The sequence below is a fragment of the Bufo bufo genome, chromosome 2 (genome assembly GCF_905171765.1).
Source record: "Bufo bufo chromosome 2, aBufBuf1.1, whole genome shotgun sequence".
In the NCBI taxonomy this organism is placed as follows: Eukaryota; Metazoa; Chordata; class Amphibia; order Anura; family Bufonidae; genus Bufo; species Bufo bufo.
In genome coordinates, this window is record NC_053390.1 from 5,835,029 (window position 1) to 5,852,494 (window position 17,466).

Sequence of the window (17,466 nt, forward strand, 5' to 3'; positions counted from 1 at the left end):
CTCCTCCTCTGCAGTCTCCTTCCAGTGCACCTCCTCCTCTGCAGTCTCCTTCCAGTGCACCTCCTCCTCTGCAGTCTCCTTCCAGTGCACCTCCTCCTCGGCAGTCTCCTTCCAGTGCACCTCCTCCTCTGCAGTCTCCTTCCAGTGCACCTCCTCCTCTGCAGTCTCCTTCTAGTGCACCTCCTCCTCTGCAGTCTCCTTCCAGTGCACCTCCTCCTCTGCAGTCTCCTTCTAGTGCACCTCCTCCTCTGCAGTCTCCTTCCAGTGCACCTCCTCCTCTGCAGTCTCCTTTCAGTGCACCTCCTCCTCTGCAGTCTCCTTCCAGTGCACCTCCTCCTCTGCAGTCTCCTTCCAGTGCACCTCCTCCTCTGCAGTCTCCTTCCAGTGCACCTCCTCCTCTGCAGTCTCCTTTCAGTGCACCTACTCCTCTGCAGTCTCCTTCCAGTGCACCTCCTCCTCTGCAGTCTCCTTCCAGTGCACCTCCTCCTCTGCAGTCTCCTTCCAGTGCACCTCCTCCTCTGCAGTCTCCTTCCAGTGCACCTCCTCCTCTGCAGTCTCCTTCCAGTGCACCTCCTCCTCTGCAGTCTCCTTCCAGTGCACCTCCTCCTCTGCAGTCTCCTTCCAGTGCACCTCCTCCTCTGCAGTCTCCTTCCAGTGCACCTCCTCCTCTGCAGTCTCCTTCCAGTGCATCTCTTCCTCTGAAGTCTCTTTCCAGTGCACCTCCTCCTCTGCAGTCTCCTTCCAGTGCATCTCTTCCTCTGCAGTCTCTTTCCAGTGCACCTTCTCCTCTGCAGTCTCCTTCCAGTGCATCTCTTCCTCTGCAGTCTCTTTCCAGTGCACATCCTCCTCTGCAGTCTCTTTCCAGTGCACCTCCTCCTCTGCAGTCTCTTTCCAGTGCACCTCCTCATCTGCAGTCTCTTTCCAGTGCACCTCCTCATCTGCAGTCTCTTTCCAGTGCACCTCCTCATCTGCAGTTTCTTTCCAGTGCACCTACTCCTCTGCAGTCTCCTTCCAGTGCACCTCTTCCTCTGCAGTCTCCTTCCAGTGCACCTCTTCCTCTGCAGTCTCCTTCCAGTGCACATACTCCTCTGCAGTCTCCTTCCAGTGGACCTCCTCCTCTGCAGTCTCCTTCCAGTGCACCTCTTCCTCTGCAGTCTCCTTCCAGTGCACCTCTTCCTCTGCAGTCTCCTTCCAGTGCACCTCCTCCTCTGCAGTCTCTTTCCAGTGCACCTCCTCCTCTGCAGTCTCCTTCCAGTGCATCTCTTCCTCTGCAGTCTCTTTCCAGTGCACCTCCTCCTCTGCAGTCCCCTTCCAGTGCATCTCTTCCTCTGCAGTCTCTTTCCAGTGCACCTCCTCCTCTGCAGTCCCCTTCCAGTGCATCTCTTCCTCTGCAGTCTCTTTCCAGTGCACCTCCTCCTCTGCAGTCTCTTTCCAGTGCACCTCCTCCTCTGCAGTCTCCTTCCAGTGCACCTCCTCCTCTGCAGTCTCCTTCCAGTTCACCTCCTCCTCTGCAGTCTCTTTCCAGTGCACCTCCTCCTCTGCAGTCTCTTTCCAGTGCACCTCCTCATCTGCAGTTTCTTTCCAGTGCACCTTCTCCTATGCAGTCTCCTTCCAGTGCACCTACTCCTCTGCAGTCTCCTTCCAGTGCACCTCTTCCTCTGCAGTCTCCTTCCAGTGCACCTCTTCCTCTGCAGTCTCCTTCCAGTGCATATACTCCTCTGCAGTCTCCTTCCAGTGCACCTCCTCCTCTGCAGTCTCCTTCCAGTGCACCTCCTCCTCTGCAGTCTCCTTCCAGTGCACCTCCTCCTCTGCAGTCTCCTTCCAGTGCACCTCCTCCTCTGCAGTCTCCTTCCAGTGCACCTCCTCCTCTGCAGTCTCCTTCCAGTGCACCTCCTCCTCTGCAGTCTCCTTCCAGTGCACCTCCTCCTCTGCAGTCTCTTTCCAGTGCACCTCCTCCTCTGCAGTCTCTTTCCAGTGCACCTCCTCCTCTGCAGTCTCCTTCCAGTGCACCTCCTCCTCTGCAATCTCCTTCCAGTGCACCTCCTCCTCTGCAGTCTATTTCCAGTGCACCTCCTCCTCTGCAGTCTCTTTCCAGTGCACCTCCTCCTCTGCAGTCTCTTTCCAGTGCACATCTCCTCTGCAGTCTCCTTCCAGTGCACCTCCTCCTCCTTCGCTGCGCAGTAATAGAGAGCACCAGATGGAATTGGAAGCTGTAATTCCAAATTCAAACTGCTGCTGGAAGGCGGACATTTTGTTACTGCTTAGTATGAGAGTCTGTGGCTTTAACTGAGCGGTGTAAGATTCCAGCAGCAGCAGAGGAGGAGGTTCGCTACAATGAGTCTGTGAGCAGTGGGGCACGGACGTCCTAGTAAGTAATCCAACGTCACTAGGTCTGGGCTCTATTTAAAGAAGAACTCCCACAAAAATGTGTATTCTCCGCCCTGTTAGAAAGGAACATGATGTAAACTCTAGTGACGGCGATCATCTTACCAGTGTCTGTATTAGTGAGTTACTGTTATCGCAATCCATGCGATCCTCATCTTAGTGTGGCGCCAAATCAGTTAGAGGTATAAGTATGTGCGCGCCATACTAATATCATAATGACACACATCGCCCTGAGCCAGCCGGGCCTTTATGTGAAATACATTTGCATACAGTGCTGCGCATAATTATTCATACCCCGGGCAAATTTTGACTTAAAGTTACTTTTATTCAACCAGCAAGTAATTTTTTGACGGGAAATGACATCGGTGTCTCCCAAAAGATAATAAGACGATGGACAAGAGGCATTATTGTGGGAAAAAAAACATTTGAGCAAAAAGTGTCCAGTCCAAAATTATTCATCCCCTTCTCAATAATCAATTGAAAAGCCTTTTTTGGCCATTACAGCAATCAGATGCTTCCTATAATTGCAGACCAGCTTTCTGCACGTCTCCGAGCATTCTCATTTTATATACTAACCTTTTATGTGGTACAGTGTCAAATGCTTTGGAGAAGTCCAGATACACGACATCCATTGATTCTCCGCTGTCAGGTCTAGAACTTACCTCCTGATAGAAACTGATTAAATTAGTTTGACATGACCGATCCCTCATGAAGCCATGCTGATATGGCGTTATTTGCTTATTTCCGTTAAGATGCTCTAAGATAGCATCTCTCAGAAAACCTTCAAACAGTTTACCCACAACAGATGTTAAACTTACCGGGCTATAGTTTCCAGGCTCTGTTTTTGGACCCTTTTTGAATATTGGCACCACATTTGCCATGCGCCAATCCTGTGGGACATTCCCTGTCAGTATAGAGTCCGCAAATATCAGAAATAAGGGTCTGGCTATGACATTACTTAATTCCCTTAGGATACGGGGGGTGTATGCCATCTGGTCCTGGCGATTTGTCTACTTTAATCTTTTTAAGTCGCTGTTGTACTTCTTCCTGGGTCAGACAGGGCACTTTTACTGGGGAATTTATTTTTACATTCAGCATTTCATCTGACAGTTTATTTTCCTCAGTGAATACATTGGAGAAAAAATATTTAACAGCTTTGCTTTCTCCTCGTCGATCTCTGCGACTCCCCCCTCATCACTCTTTAAAGGGCCGACACCTTCAGATTTATACTTTTTAACATTTATATAATTGAAGAACATTTTAGGGTTAGTTTTACTCTCTTTGGCAATTAATCTCTCGGTCTCTAGTTTGGCCGCTTTTATTTGTTTTTTACATGTTCTGTTTTTTTCCTTATAGTTTTTCAGTGCTTCCGTGCTACCCTCCTGTTTTAGTGTTTTATATGCTTTCTTTTTGTCATTTATTGCTTTCTTTACAGTTCTGTTTATCCACAGTTCTTGTTCCTTAACCCTTTATTCCCATATGGTATGTACCTCTCACAATGAGATTTTAGGATGTTTTTAAAAATATCCCATTTTGTGGCTGTATTTTTATTTTTGAGGACTTTGTCCCAGTTAGTTTGGCCTATGGCCGCTCTTAGTTGGCTAAATTTTGCCTTTTTGAAGTTTTGGTATTTTTGTTCCTCCCTATAGAAACGCTCTTCTGAATTATAATTGGAAGGTTATTACTTTATGGTCACTATTTCCCAGGTGTCCCCCAACCTGCTCGTCTGTTGTTCTGTCAGGTCTATTGGTTAATACTAAGTCCAGTATGGCCGTCCCTCTAGTTGGGTCCTGAACCAGTTGGGAGAGGTAATTGTCTTTGGTTATTGCCAAGAATCTGTTTCCTTTATGAGATGTACAAGTTTCAGTTTCCCAGTCTATATCTGCGGAGTTCCCCCATAATAACCACCTCATTATGATTTGCCGCCTCGTCTATCTCGTCTAGTAGTAGATTTTCTGTGGACTCTAGTATATTAGGTGGTTTATAGTAAACTCCTATTAGTAATTTATTGTTGTTTTTGCCTCCATGTATCTCTACCCACAGAGACTCCACATGTTCATGTCCCTCACTTATATCTTCTCGGACTGTGGGCTTTAGACAGGACTTTACATAAAGGCAGACCCCCCCCCCCCCCTTTCCGGTTTCGGCGATCCTTTCTAATTAGACTGTAACCCTGTACATTAACTGCCCAGTCATAGCTATCATCCAGCCATGTCTCAGTTATTCCCACTGTCATAGCTATCATCCAGCCATGTCTCAGTTATTCCCACTGTCGTAGCTATCATCCAGCCATGTCTCAGTTATTCCCACTGTCGTAGCTATCATCCAGCCGTGTCTCAGTTATTCCCACTGTCATAGCTATCATCCAGCCGTGTCTCAGTTATTCCCACTGTCATAGCTATCATCCAGCCGTGTCTCAGTTATTCCCACTAGGTCATAGCTATCATCCAGCCGTGTCTCAGTTATTCCCACTAGGTCATATCTATCATCCAGCCGTGTCTCAGTTATTCCCACTAGGTTATAGCTATCATCCAGCCGTGTCTCAGTTATTCCCACTAGGTCATAGCTATCATCCAGCCGTGTCTCAGTTATTCCCACTAGGTCATAGCTATCATCCAGCCGTGTCTCAGTTATTCCCACTAGGTCATAGCTATCATCCAGCCGTGTCTCAGTTATTCCCACTAGGTCATAGCTATCATCCAGCCGTGTCTCAGTTATTCCCACTAGGTCATAGCTATCATCCAGCCGTGTCTCAGTTATTCCCACTGTCACAGTCCTCCTCACACATCACTAATTCCAGTTCCCCGGTTTATTAGTCAGGCATCTGGCATTAGTATACATACAATTAAGAGGTTTATGTATATTTTTTACCCTACACCTTTCCTTCTGAACTGTTCTAGTCCCTCCTTCCATTCCTTCCCCAGTCCCATTCCCCCCCCCCCCCCACACCAAAATATAAACATTTTAAATCACCCCCATTCCCAATTGTGTATATATAAAAATATATAAACAATAAAAAATAAACATATTGGGTATCTCAAAAAAGTCTGAACTATTTAAAAATATCTCCTATGTGGTGAACACCGTAACAGAAACTAAAAAAAACTGCATAATTTGTCATTTTTTAATCACCTCGACCCCCCGCCCCCAAAAAAAAAAAAATAGGATAGGACTGTTTTATTATTGGCCGGACGTTTCATAAAATATGGATTGCACGCAGCTTTTTTGGTGTTTTAATTTTTCCGCGTGGTATTGAATGGTATTGAGTATCGCAATACTTTTTTATGGTATTGAAATCGAATCAAAATTTTGGTATCGTGACAACCCTAGTTTGCACAGAGAATTAATTGGTACTCTATTGAGGAACTTCATGTGGGTAGGATGAATTAATATCCTTCTCTGTTGTATCACCATGGGGTGTCGGCCATGACGGCCTCAGAGTCCCCGCCCCCCCCCCATATTTTATGTGTAGGCCAGTGATGATTATTTACTTTTACTACTCTGCATATGATTTCTCTGCTTTACCTTTCATTTAACCACACTTAGTAAATATTTATATCACTAAGCCTGTTAATCCTATTTATTCTCAAATCGTCAAATTCACATTAAAACAATGTACATCCAGGACCTCACAGTAAAGACCTATCATACAATCCCTCTAATCATGAAGAACCTTCTCTGGACCGATCACTTATTGTTACAAGTACTAGCAGAAGGGAGGGGGGGGACTGTTTCAATGTGGTAAAGAGTCCACAAAAGGCTCAGGTCTTTCAAGACATAGAAGAATACACACGGGAGAGAAACCATATTCATGTTCAACATGTGGAAAATGTTTGACATGGAAATCACATTTTGTTACACATGAAAAGGGATAAGCCATACCCTTGTTCAGAATCTGGGAAGTCCTTTAAAGGTAAATCAAGTTTTGATAGACATAAGAGAAGTCACACAGGGAATTCATGTTCAGAATGTGGAAAAAAAATTCCCATAAATCAAATCTTGTTGAACATCAGAGAATTCACACATGAGAGAAGCCCTAGTCCTGTTCAGAAAGTGGGAAGTGGTTTGCAGATAAATCAAGTTTTGTTAAACATGAGAGAAGCAATACAGGAGAGAAGCCGTATTCATGTTCAGAATGTGGGAAATGTTTTAAAAGTAAACCAAGTTTTGTTGGACATGAGAGAATTGACACAGGAGAGAAACTATACGCATGTTCAGAATGTGAGAAATATTTTAGATATAAAGCATGTTAGACACATGAGGATAATTTACACAGGAGAGAAGCCGTATTCATGTTCAGAATGTGGGAAGTGCTTGGCAGATAAATCAGGCCTCATTATACATGAGAGAAGTCACACAGGAGAGAAGCCGTATTCATGTTCAGAATGTGGGAAACATTTTATTACTAATGTACACAGAGAAGTCACACAGGAGAGATGCCATTATAATGCTCTATATGTGTTAATGTTTTCAAATAAAGAAAAAGGTATTATTGTTTTGGATTGTGAGAAATGTTATAAGAGCAAAATGTAATAACTATATTAACATATTGGATTATTTTTGGACCTTAAACAGCCAATAAGGAGGTTTATTTTTTTGGGGTGGAATTAGTATGGATCTCCAAGATGACCAAATTATATTTCTCTGAGGTCAACTGTGAGCGGCATCCATGGAGGAAAAGTAATGTGTGTGTATAAAGAAGAGGAGTCTCGTTTACCTCCAGAGCAGAGAAGATGAATTGTCCCCATGAACCTTGCTTCTTATCTCTGTATTCAGACCTCCACCCACACTGTGGGGGAGTCCAGTGTGACATGGGGAGAAGTAACAACACTCCATGGAATTGTTTTATAACGTATGTGGACATATTAATATTTCATCTTCATCCAAACAGTATTTACAGATAAAATAAACTCTTCTATTTGCTTCACGACAGCGTCACCATTGTCACTGACAGACATTGTCTTCTTGGCTCATATTATACTTTCTCCTCGCGCTGTGACCTTCATTGCTCCTACAGACTAACCCTCCTGTGCGGAGACAGTGATATTGGTGGCATGATGACTATATCACTGATTTATCTGACCAGGTGATCTGTGATAATTAACCCCATATGTACATTCCTGCAGAGGAGGGGACTCGTCAGAGGGCTCTTTCTTAGGCTAGAATTTAGCTTACAGACATGATCCTCATTTCTTGAACACAAAAGCAATTTGCAGTCCCCAATGCACGGGCAACGTCCGTGCAGCGACCGGGACGGACTGAGACCTATTCAACTTCCGTGCTTCCGTGGTGTTTCTGTCCGTGCCTCCGCACCGCAAACAAATATAACTTGTTGATGGACCATGTGATGAGCTTAGTGACGTCACCACAGGTCCTTTGACAGGTCCTGAAGAAAGAACAGGAGACCGGCAGCTACGCGATCAATTCGAGGAGGTGAGTTAACTTATTTTAATTTTTTAACCCTCAATTGACCTTGTACTAAGCATTCTGTATTAAAGAATGCTATTATTTTCCCTTATAATTACATCTACACAACACCGAACCCAAACCTGAACTTCAGTGAAGAAGTTCAGGTCTGGGTACCACATTCAGTTTTTTTATCATGCGCGTGCAAAACGCATTGCACCCGCGCAATAAAAACTGAACAACGGAACGCAATCGCAGTCAAAACTGACTGCAATTGCGTTACTACTCGCGCGGGTTTGCCGCAATGCACCGGTACGCATGCGGACACGCTCATCTGCAAGGGGCCTTACAGCGAGACCCGGATGATAGCCTCTAACTCTCCTGCAGCCGCCGGACATCTAACCCCGTTCAGCCAGCGAGGAGGGAGAGGCCGGATCCCTGCTCCCTCTATAACTGCGTGTAACAGCAGCTGGAGGGGCTTCTCTGTTTTCCAGTATTGTGACCACAAGCATTTATTCATGCAATTGCCCCTTGTGCCTAATTAGGCCGTTCTCTGACCCCACAGTCCAGACATCTACCGGTGGCCCTATCAGGATGTCTAAGAAGCTGCCCAAATACCTGGACCCGACATCCACAAACATCAGGTTTACACTGTCCAAACCCATCTGTAGAGCCAACCATTCATAGTCTCTGGTCGGCTCCTGGTTCCTGTTCGTGTCATCTCCTGATCGCCGCAACAAACAGCGACCGCTCATGTGGCCATAATATTATCCAGGGAAATGTGTCTCCCTTCATCGCTCTGTAGCATCCTCCCCCCCCCCCCTGCCCCCCGGCTTGTCTCGGTACATCACTTATTTCTCTTATTTTTTTACTCTCTCCATGATCATGACATTATACAAATACACACAACACAGCTCTGCAGCACACACACTATACACGCACAGCTCTGCAGCACACACACTATACACGCACAGCTCTGCAGCACACACACTATACACGCACAGCTCTGCAGCACACACACTATACACGCACAGCTCTGCAGCACACACACTATACACGCACAGCTCTGCAGCACACACACTATACACGCACAGCTCTGCAGCACACACATTATACACGCACAGCTCTGCAGCACACACGTTATACACGCACAGCTCTGCAGCACACACATTATACACGCACAGCTCTGCAGCACACACGTTATACACGCACAGCTCTGCAGCACACACGTTATACACGCACAGCTCTGCAGCACACACACTATACACGCACAGCTCTGCAGCACACACATTATACACGCACAGCTCTGCAGCACACACACTATACACGCACAGCTCTGCAGCACACACATTATACACGCACAGCTCTGCAGCACACACATTATACACGCACAGCTCTGCAGCACACACATTATACACGCACAGCTCTGCAGCACACACACTATACACGCACAGCTCTGCAGCACACACACTATACACGCACAGCTCTGCAGCACACACACTATACACGCACAGCTCTGCAGCACACACATTATACACGCACAGCTCTGCAGCACACACATTATACACGCACAGCTCTGCAGCACACATTATACACGCACAGCTCTGCAGGAGAACACAAACAGCTCTGCAGCACACACATTATACACGCACAGCTCTGCAGCACACACATTATACACGCACAGCTCTGCAGCACACACACATTATACACGCACAGCTCTGCAGGAGAACACAAACACAGCTCTGCAGCACACACATACACGCACAGCTCTGCAGGAAAACAGAAACAGCTCTGCAGCACACATGTTATACACGCACAGCCCTGCAGCACACACGTTATACACGCACAGCCCTGCAGCACACACATTATACATGCACAGCTCTGCAGCACACATGTTATACACGCACAGGTTTGCAGCACACACGTTATACACGCACAGCTCTGCAGCACACATGTTATACACGCACAGCCCTGCAGCACACACGTTATACACGCACAGCTCTGCAGCACACATGTTATACACGCACAGGTTTGCAGCACACACATACACGCACAGGTTTGCAGCACACACGTTATACACGCACAGCCCTGCAGCACACACGTTATGAACGCACAGCCATGCAGCACACACATTATGCACGCACAGCCCTGCAGCACACATGTTATACACGCACAGCCCTGCAGCACACATGTTATACACGCACAGCTCTGCAGCACACACGTTATACACGCACAGCTCTGCAGCAGACACGTTATACACGCACAGCTCTGCAGCACACACGTTATACACGCACAGCTCTGCAGCACACACATTATACACGCACAGCTCTTCAGCACACACGTTATACACGCACAGCTCTGCAGCACACACGTTATACACGCACAGCTCTGCAGCACACACGTTATACACGGACAGCTCTTCAGCACACACATTATACACGCACAGCTCTGCAGCACACACGTTATACACGGACAGCTCTTCAGCACACACGTTATACACGCACAGCTCTGCAGCACACACGTTATACACGCACAGCTCTGCAGCACACACGTTATACACGCACAGCTCTGCAGCACACACGTTATACACGCACAGCTCTGCAGCACACACGTTATACACGCACAGCTCTGCAGCACACACGTTATACACGCACAGCTCTGCAGCACACACGTTATACACGCACAGCTCTGCAGCACACACGTTATACACGAACAGCTCTTCAGCACACACGTTATACACGCACAGCTCTGCAGCACACACGTTATACACGCACAGCTCTGCAGCACACACGTTATACACGCACAGCTCTGCAGCACACACGTTATACACGCACAGCTCTGCAGCACACACACTATACACGCACAGCTCTGCAGCACACATGTTATACACGCACAGCTCTGCAGCACACACGTTATACACGCACAGCTCTGCAGCACACACGTTATACACGCACAGCTCTGCAGCACACACGTTATACACGCACAGCTCTGCAGCACACACACTATACACGCACAGCTCTGCAGCACACATGTTATACATGCACAGCTTTGCAGCACACATGTTATACATGCACAGCTCTGCAGCACACACATTATACACGCACAGCTTTGCAGCACACACATTATACACGCACAGCTTTGCAGCACATGTTATACACGCACAGCTTTGCAGCACATGTTATACACGCACAGCTTTGCAGCACATGTTATACATGCACAGCTTTGCAGCACACATGTTATACATGCACAGCTTTGCAGCACACATGTTATACATGCACAGCTCTGCAGCACACATGTTATACACGCACAGCTCTGCAGCACACATGTTATACACGGACAGCTCTGTACTATTCTGGTCTGCAATATGTAGACCATGGACCCATTGAAGTTAATAGATCTTATAAAAATGTGAGCACACATGGACGGTTTCCCTATTTTGTGGATCTGTTAATTGTGGACCACAAAATACAACGGTCATCTGCCTGACACTTTAGGGATAGCACACCTGATGAATGTGTTAGGGATTTTAGGAGATCCCGGGTCGGAGAAGGATTGTCCCTGGTTCTGAGTCAGTGTCGGACTGGGCCCACCTGGGGGCTCACCCTACACAATATGGAAATACTGAATGCTTCGTTTTAATATTTGCAATCGCCTGTAATGTAGTTTGAAAAAATAACCGTATTATGCATGAAATCTTTCCATAGTTTTCCCCTAGAAGCACCAAACATAAGCAGTTGGCCTGATACATGGACAGATATGAAATATGTTAACAGCCAGGGACGGACTGGGAACTTAAAGTGGCCCCAGGTTGTAGGCGGATCCAAACTGACAGAAGGCGTGGCCAACACAAGTAGGTGGGGCTAACAATACTACATCCAAATACCACAGTGCAATGCAAATTACCTCCCCAGAAGCTGCCCCTCGATGGTGGCCCCTAATAAAGATCAGAAGGAGGAGGTGAGACACGGACCACAGCATGGAGCCAGCCCTACCACTGCCTGGTCAGACATACGTCTCCTCTGATGTAGACTTTCTTTTTTCTCATCTTCATTCGATTAAGACCACCATGATGACTTCTTTTAGCCACATCTTGTCATATGTGAGGGCAGGGCACGAGGAACGTCTACAATGTGCAGCACTGCGCTCACTGCCAAACGCAGTTGCACTTCAAGAGTGAGTAATTGTTGACTGGATGATGTGGGAAGAGATATTTCACTTAGAAAGTTATTAATGAGGGACACATCCAGATGATAGCGGGCCATGTATGAAGGGACGAGTAGGAATTAGTCAATTATGTTGGAATTAGTTTAGGATTATAATTTTTTTTATTATGTTGGTCGTGTAAAAAGGGAATTTAAATTTTTGATTCTTTTACTTTATTTCTCCTAATTAACAGTTTTGTAGCCTTAGTCCAAATGGTCTAAACAGGGTCCACACTAGAGATGGCCTTGCGGTTCGCCCTGCGGTTGTTTCGTGGTGAGCTTTACTTTGTGTTCGTGATTCGCCGAACATGCAAACATATGGCGATATTTGCATCCGCCATATTCTTTTGCATTGCGCCGAACTTTGACCCATGACACACCCATCAGGTGGTACAGGACAGCCAATTGAGACGTTTCAGCACATGGACACGCCCCCTACCTTATAACAGAACCCGATGGCAGCCATTTTACATTATGTGTTTTGCCAGTGTAGGCAGAGGTTGCATTTTGGAGCAGGGACAGACTGTTAGGAACTTAGGGACACCAAACACTAGCTAATAGGGCCACAAAAGTCCTTTTAACGGGCTTCATATACTAATAATATACTTTCTAACATATAAAGTATATTATAGTGCATTTGTATGCTTCCAGAAAATACTGATTGAGGGCTACGATCTATCAGCTTCCACAAAATAGTGATTGAGTATTTCCATATACCTGCGTCCACAAAATTACTGCTTGAGGGTGATATACCAGCTTCAACTAACAACTGATTGAGGCCTTCCATATATCAACTTCCACAAATATTGCTCTTCTATAGGGACTTTGGCAGAGGGTCATTTTGAAAATGACAGGCAGAGGAAGAGGCAGGCCATTCCGCAGGGATGTTAGGGATAGGGCAGGTGCACCAGGCCAGAGCCTAAGTGGGAAGTTAGAGAAGGTGCGTGCAATTATGTCAAAGGATGCATCACAGTTGGTTGAGTGTCTCACTCAGCCTTCTGCTTCTGCACCCTCCTCATCCTCTGTATCTGCACCGTCTTCACTCTCTGCTGTGTGCACCCCCAAAGACATCACCACCATAGCCCTTCCACTTGAGTCAGAGGAATTATTTTCCCATCCATTCCCAGACCTTACCGATGTGCAGCCATTTTTGGCATTGAAAGAGGAAGAGGAGGTAGCAACGGCCGCCACCCAGCGGTCTAACGACTGTACCCAGATCAGCCCAAGGAGGGTAGTCCCACTGTTGCTGCCTACTCCGAGATCTCTAATGTCAGTGGTGGTGAAGGTGACAATGATGACGCGTCGATGGACGTCACGTCGGTGCCCACAAGAGAGGAAGAGGAGAGGAGTTCAGAGGGAGAGACGGAGCAGCAGATAGGGAGGAGAAGCAGGCAGAACTCACAGTCCACAGGAGGCAAAAAAGCAGACTGCAAATGTATCTGGTGCGAGCCATCCGCCATGCATGGTCACATCTTGCGCTCCCAGTAAACCGGCACATGGCTCCGCAGTGTGGGCTTTTTTAACATGTCAGCTGCTGACAATAGTGTTGCCATCTGCAGCCTGTGCTGTCAACGCCTAAGTCGCGGTAAACCAAACACTCACCTAGGGACGACCGCCTTAAGAAGGCACCTGGCCTCCCATCACCGAGCCCAGTGGGAGCAACACCATCAGAACCCACAAAGCCACACTCCCGGCTATCCATATCCTGTCTCTTCTCCTCCTTCCACCGTGCCCTCGTCGCGTTTATCTGGCACAAGGCAGGCTTCCGTGGCCCAAATGTTTGAGCGTACAAAAATTATAACGCCAGATAATCCTCTTGCCCAACGGAACTGCTAGCCCGCCAACTACTGCCATATAAACTGGTGGACTCGGAGGCCTTTAGAAAATTTGTGGCCGTTGGCACACCGCAATGGAAGGTCACCAGAAGGAAATATTTCTCCCAGAAGGGCATACCTGAAATATATATCTGGCACACAGTGTCGGTGCCAAGATACATCTGACCACAGACACGTGGTCTAGCAAACACGGGCAGGGAAGGTACATAACTTTTACTGCCCACTGGGTGAATCTTCTGACAGCCATCAAGCATGTAACCTGTGGCACCCATGTGGATTTGGTGTTACTGCCACGGAATGCAAGCAGGCCTGCCTCTTCTTCTCCTCCTTCTACTCCATCCTCTGTCTCCTCCTCGGCTGACTCCTCCTTTTCCACTGCTACCGCCTCTTCCGCTGCACCACCCAAGCTCCCCAGAACCTATTCGACGTGCCAGGTGAGAAGTTGCCATGCTGTGCTGCGGCTGTTGTGCCTGGAAGCCAAGAGGGCACCGGTCCTGCACTGCTTTCAGCTCTGCGGTAAAAGGCGGTAAAAGTCCAATCAGTGGCTAAACCCGCTCAATTTGACAGTTGGTAAAGTGGTGTACAACAACGGTGCCAATCTGCTGAGCGCGCTGAAATAGGGCAAAATGACACACATGATGTGCATGGCACACATCCTGAACTTAGTCGTGCAGTGATTCGTTGCCAAATACCCCGGGGTCCAGGATGTCTTGCGGCAGGCCAGGAAAATCTCCGGCCATTTTAGAAGATCTTACACGGCCATGGCTCACCTTGCTGATGTTCAGCGGCAACACCACTTGCCCGTCAGACGTCTTATTTGTGATTGCCCGACGCGCTGGACCTCCACCTTGTATATGCTTGATAGGCTGTTCCAGCAGAAACGTGCCATTAACGACTACCTGTACGAACTCTGCAGGCTTTAAACTTTTCGGGGATCCCTGGTGTTGTCCGTGGCTGAGGAAAGGAGACCGAGGATGACATTCTCCTGGGTTATGAGCAGGAGCCAGGGCACTCCAACACGTCCAATTTAGTGCAAATGGGGGCCTTCATGCATCAGTGTTTGAAGAGGGACCCCCGTATAAAAAGCAAAAAAGTCAAGGACCTGTACTGGGTAGCAACGTACTTAGACCCCCGGTACGAATACAAAATGGCGGACATGTCACCAGCATCACAGAAGGCTGTCAGAATGCAGCATTTTTAGGCCTTGCTGTGAGAGATGATGCATTCTGCTGTTGCAGGCGTTGGCAGAGAAATTTCCACCCACAGCGAAACAGGTGCAGGTACCAATCCTACCGCGCCTGCAAAAAGAGGGCGGTTTGAAGATGTGTTGGTCATTTCGGATATGAGATAATTATTGCAGACAACCGTCCTCCGGATCCAGCCTTAGGGTTAGGGTTAGACGGACAGGTGTCCGACTACATCGGGTTAACGGCCGATATGTATGTTCTGATAAGCAAGGAACCCCTTGACTACTGGGTGTGCAGTCTTGACCTGTGGCCAGAGCTGGCACAATTTGGAACTCTTGGCTTGCCCCTCGTCGAGTGTCCTGTCCGAAAGGACGTTCAGCGCAACAGGGGGGGATCGTGACCGATAAGCGCACTCGCCTAGCTCACGACAGTGTGGACTACCTCACTTTTTTATAAATGAATGAGGCATGGATCTCGGAGGAATAAAACACTTGTGATGACCACGTGTAATTGAATTTCGCCTATTATCGTTTGGGGTTTATTCAAGAGGGGGGATTTCGTTAGCCATGTTTTTAATCCAATTTTATATTTTTTGTTATTTTAAACATATGTATTTGACATGTATTTGTACTTGCCTACATTTTTTTTTTTATTATCCTGTGACCGCCTAATGTACTTCAAGCCACACAATCCTACAAAGTTCTTGGCTGTCAGGTGAATGCTAATTGGCTAATTTTTGAGGCCTGTACTGGCCGACAGTTCAATTTTTATCCTGAGACCGCTTAATGTACCTCCATTTACCTGCTGTTGTCTGTTATTTTCATGCTCAGTTAGGCCCATCTATGTGTATGCCTTACACATAAGCATTACCATGTACCTGATGCAGTCTGTCCTGCTTCTGCTGAGTTAATTCGAGCTAGGTGTAGGCCTTATAATATACCCTTAACAATTATCTGCTGCTGCAGTGTGTCCTGATACTGCTGAGGACAACCAGCATGGACCACTTATTCGCCCTTGGACTTTATCAACCATCGAGTATTAGAATTATCTTAAACTGGTGTGCATGCTTCATTTTTGCACATGTGCTCTGTTCATCATATATTGTCAAGATTTATAGGGCTTCCCTTGTCAAAAGGTCTTGTGCAGTTAACATTGTACAGGACTGATTAAAAAACCTAATTAAATTTTATTATTTTCTGTTTTGTTTTAATCAGGATTTAGGTTCAAACATGAACAGGATGCCTGACTTCCATGTTGACCTCTCCACATGGTTGGGTGTGACTGGCGTTATACTCATCCTTGTGGTAATCCTGTTTTGGTAATGGAGCGTTATTGCCACATGTATATATATAAATATACATTTTTATTTCATGTTACTTCTTGACAACTATGTAATGATAATTTGCAATTTTTATAGAATCAAAGTTTTTCACTTTACAATATAAACTGTGGTATATATAATGTTATTGAAGCCATGTCACCATTTTTGGAGTTAGTCTACTCATTTCCATGGTTGCTATCATGTGACCGCATAGACAGGATGCGCTTCTGGCTCAGCTTGCGTTCTATTTCAGGTGCAAACACGTGATCTGTTATCATGTGAACACCCTGTCTATGGACACTCAATGGGACGCTATATCGGATCCATGTTGGTTATTTCTTGGCCCCCTACATTATGTATTTAATTGGTAGACCGGATTTTTTAATGACACAATTGGTTTTGGACATATTTTTTTAATATGTACTTATGATTTAAGCACATATCCACATATTTTTTTTAGAAGCTATTAATCTCTTCACAGTATGGATACTTGTATATTTTTTTATTTTATTTAATGTGACATGGCAGCTAAAATCCAGGTCTGTTTATTCAGGCCTGCAAAAAACATATTTTGCCCTTTGCCTCTAGAAGCCCTGCTGTGGTCCCACACAACACGCTATAAGCAAATATAGGGTGTTTACTGAATGGGTAGAAAATGGGGGACATATACTGGGGTAAATTTTCTCCTTTAACCCTTTTGCGAAAGTGAAAAATTGGGGTACAAATGTGTGATTTGAAATGCTGTCACAAGTGTTTCTGTCTTCTGTGGGACACCTGTTTGTTGAAAATTACCCTTTGCAACCACTTAAAATGTTTGTATAACCTGCTGCTGTCAGAGGTGTTTAAGTTTTTATTTTTGGTGTTGCGCAGGTCTGGTGGGTGTCCATTCCTGGGAACACATTCCTGCTGCAAACAAAGAACCTGCTGCTGTGTGTTCCTGCTAATTGAGGCCAAGCTATGTGTAGGCCTTAGACTCGACCATTACCATGTACCTGCTGCTGCTTTCTGTCCTGATCATGTTGACTTATGTGTAGGCCTTATTGTGACGAATACCATACCCCTCGTGCCCGCTTGACATCAACTACGTCGAGCTCACGAGAAACGGTATGGTCACTGGTTACCAAGATGTG